This window comes from Nilaparvata lugens, chromosome 7, assembly GCF_014356525.2.
Source record: "Nilaparvata lugens isolate BPH chromosome 7, ASM1435652v1, whole genome shotgun sequence".
In the NCBI taxonomy this organism is placed as follows: domain Eukaryota; kingdom Metazoa; phylum Arthropoda; class Insecta; order Hemiptera; family Delphacidae; genus Nilaparvata; species Nilaparvata lugens.
Genome location: NC_052510.1, coordinates 25,642,047 through 25,646,402, shown reverse-complemented (window position 1 = coordinate 25,646,402; position 4,356 = coordinate 25,642,047). Strand labels below are relative to the sequence as shown.

Genomic DNA, 4,356 nt, shown 5'->3' with positions numbered 1-4,356 from the left:
CAGATCAGGTGAAAAACATATTTCTGTAATCAATGAACCGTTATAATCACGGTTTTCAATAATATTTTCCTCATTTTTCCACTGTAATGGAAATTAAACTTCACACCTCAAAAACACGAAATAAAAGGGGTACAAAAATATTTTCCAATTGGAAAGGGAAGAAAAGGTTCCATTTTTGCTATTGACAATGATTAATACCTTAATTCCAGTTCTAGTGGTCTAAGCAACAGTATTTTCTGTTTTGTATCATTCTAATTGGTTTAAATGATACGCTGTAGATTATAGACAATGGATATAATCACTTCTGTATCACAAGATTTGATACAAAACTTTCAAACTCAAATAACTTTTGATAAGGAGGGGTACAAAAATTTTTCTTTGTGGTACAAAAAGGTACAAAAATCCAGCTTCCATTTGGTATGTGCTTCATTGCATTTTGCTCAAGTCGGGGTCCTGCCCCCGACTTTTCAAGCACTTGTACCCCAAAATGGAGGGCGGTACAAAATTTTTTTTTGGTGGTACAAAATGGTACAAAAATCAGAGAATACAATGGTATAATTTTCGTTTAAATCTGTGCAGGTCGGGGACAGGCATAAACATGTACCCCGACTTTTCAAATGCAATTTCTTCAAAATGGGGAGGGGTACAAAATTTTTTCTTGGTGGTACAAAAAGGTACAAAAATCTAGCATCAATTTGCTATGGGTTTCATTGCATTTTGCTGAAGTCGGGGTCCCGCCCCCGACTTTTCAATCGCTTGTACCCCAAAATGGGTGGCGGTACAAAAATTTTTTTTGGTGGTACAAAATGGTACAAAAATCAGAGAACACAATGGTATAATTTTCGCTCAAATCTGAACAAGTCGGGGAGAGGCATAAACCTGTACCCCGACTTTTCAAATTCAATTTTTTCAAAATGGGGAGGGGTACAAAAATTTTCTTGGTGGTACAAAAAGGTACAAAAATGGTACAAAAATATGGTATAATTTATTTTCGAATTCGAGAAAGTCGGGGACCAGGTTTATGCTGCTGCTTGCACGGTGTTTCTTTCTCCTTCCACTCCTCCCTGTACTCTCTGACTCTCTCTCACTCATTCAACATCTTTCTCTCTCACCCAAGAGCAATAATTTCTATATCAATGGCACTTTGCCTTTCACCGCAAACTCTACCTTTTATCTCCTCCATCGTGGTCGTGATCCATTCAAACCAACGTTCATCATCCCATCTCAAATAGTGAGAGAACTGATTTGAAACTATCAGGTGCGATGGTGGTGTAATGGTCAGCATAGTTGCCTTCCAAGCAGTTGATCCGGGTTCGATTCCCGGCCATCGCACAATTTTTTTATTGATTGATATTATCTTGATTATGAAACTAAATCTACTCTCATTGAAAACTACAAAAATTTCCTTGAATAGTCAATGATAACTTATCTCATCAGCTGCGTTATGTTTCAAAGTGAACGAAATATACCTGTTCCTTTGTAAACTGGTGTCTCCAGCCTATGTTTGAGATTAATAAAAAAAAGTAAATTATCTTCAAGATTCATTCCTGATTCCGATATTGATTATTTTATTTCATTAATTTTGTAATTATTATTTTAAGATTTATCATGCATTGATTTTAAATTATAACAACATTCAATACTGTTATTTCTCAATAGAATAACTTACTGTTATAATTCATTAAGTGTATAACAGCATTGATTCCTACATCGTAAACACAATCTCAATTGAATTAATATTATTCTCCTCTATTTCAATTATTCTCAACATTATAGTATGAATCAACTTTCAGAAATATTTCTGTCACAATATTGTGATAATGATGGAATCAAAATTCAAAAGATACAGGGAGGAGAAAATGTTAATAACAAATATAATGATTTGATAATTACATCAACTATTTTCTTATTTGTGTTCATATAATATTGTCTAAATGATAAAAAAAAATTTGTTCCGTTCTCAAATTGGAATGTGTTTTTAAATTTTCTGTCACGCTTCATTAATCATTAATCTGGGAAGAACCAAATCGCATTATTATCATTAAGGTATTATTTCACAATTCATTATTGAGCTTGCAGCAGTAATTCTGCTGCTGCAATGCTACAATTCATATTGAATGCTGTGAATGAAAATGAACAGTGAGATTGAGCGAGAAACAAATACAGTTAGCTAAAAGCCACAACAGAGATAGAGACATTTTATTACAAAACTGGGGGAGAAACGTAGTGTGCTACTAAATATTCATTCTGCTTTCGGGCCAAAACAGATCATGATCTCACTTCTCTGTTGTTACATCTCACTTCCTCTAAAACTACTCATCATTCTACTCTCTCATTCTGTCCAATTTTCCCCTCTACTTTCATCGTATTCGTTAACAATTGAAACCGAATGAAAACAGAACCGAAAATAACTGGACTAAACACCTGGTTTTTGGAGGTAATTTATCATACAGACTGCTATGAACACTCTGTTGGGCCGAAATTAATTCACAAACTCAATTCCATTGTTCGACATCTTTATTATTCAATTCGGTGTTTGATTTATTGCCTAATAAGGCTTCACTGATTCATACAAATTTGCTTACCAGTTGTGCTGAATTTATTCGATTCATTGCATTTAAACTCATTCATTAACAAAAAATACTGATGAATGCAATTTTTACAAAAAATCATCATTCATATTTGGATTAGTATTGCAATAATGTAGAATTAGAATATTGTATAGAAAAAATCGTTCTGAAATAATTTCACAATGTCACCTCTCATTCATACATTTGAAGTGTCATCTTCATTCAACTAATTCCCCAACAATCAATCTCCTTAAATTGTATTTATTATGATGAAGTGACTAGCATGAAAGTTGATCATTCAAATCAAATTGATGGTTTTTTTTAATATTGCGGTAGCAAGTCCACTATTTTCTCTCTTAGCTAATTTTTATTGTTTGTAACAACTTATAACAGTATCATTTTCAAGTTACCAATGAAAATGAACTAGAGTGGCTGGAGCTTGAGCTCAACTGCTACTGTTCACCATCATCAATCATGTTATTGCTCTCCAAGTTTTCATCACCTATCAAAGTAAAAAAAACGTTCCATCCTAGAACTTGTATCAATAATGTACAATTTTCGATACTTCACGGCAGGCACAAAATATCTCTAAAGTTGAATATTATTTCATTTATCAAGAAACTTGAGATAATTTTCATTTTTGAATGAAATACATAATACAGTGGTCATATTTTTTGTCAGTAAAGGCCCATGCCATATAATTGTTAATATGATATAATACATGTGAAATTTTACATAATTCAAATATGAAATTATCGCCCTATTTTTTCCTGTACCATCACTACTTCCCACAGTTGAATAAAATTTGTAATAATAATTTATTGATATTATTTGCTTTGAAAGTCATCAGACTAGTAGACCTGGAAAACTTTTAGCAGCATTAGCACCAGAGCCCAATTAGTTGACGGGGAAATTGCGTCAATCGGCTTACCGTGACTGACCGTCCCTAGTTTGCCTGAAGCCTAGATTAGACTGATCCTAGGTTAGGCCTAATTGGCAGCGATTAGTGTTGAGGCATGACAAAGCATGCAGTAGCAAAGCATATCAGGAGAGTGGCCTGTCTGTCGAAGTGAAACTGAAAGCTCTGGTCAAATCAAAGGCTAGTTGTTCGTCGAATTAATTGCCATATCCCTGTCTGCTGTCATTCCTCTGAGGTACCCTGCTGCTTCTTAATACCCTTGTGTCAGTAATTAAGTTCACCAGCAGGACAAACAGAATACTATTACAATGTTTACGTCATATTATATGAGTGATAACATGATGGTTGGGCCAGCTATGATGATTAAATTCTAATAATTATTATGTTTAACCTCCAACTCCTCCTAATTTCAAATACGCAAAGTCATTCAATCCATCTAATATGTCTTTGTCTCAAAATTTGTAGTTTGATAAAATTTACAAAAAAATAATTCTTTCTGATGGATCTAATAATCTTGAATGAAATATTCACATTCGAAAGTATTAATTTTGTTCTATAATAATGATTGATTCTCATTCATTGAAAGTGAACAGAAAATCATGATCATATCGGTTCTTATCAAATCAGTGAGTTGCAAAATATAGATAGTTCGCTTTATTGACTGTCTCCTTTCAAAAGATATCGTATGATCATGAATAATGGAAGTTTTCAATGATTGTAAAAAGGATTGACTATATATGTTTTATAGAAAATAGAAATCTATGATAATATATTTATAAATTTGAAATATTTTTGATAAACTATTCGAGAAATAAGATGAAGCTGAGGGATCGTTGATCATATTACTAAGTAATGTCGATGTCACAA

The 4,356-nt window shown here is 33.0% G+C and overlaps 1 non-coding gene across 1 annotated transcript; it reads left to right on the top strand.

The window, feature by feature from the left end:
- The first annotated feature begins 1,260 nt into the window (after positions 1-1,260).
- Positions 1,261-1,332, top strand: Trnag-ucc. Its single transcript has one exon. It is a non-coding gene; the product is annotated as a tRNA-Gly (tRNA).
- Positions 1,333-4,356: the final 3,024 nt, after the last annotated feature.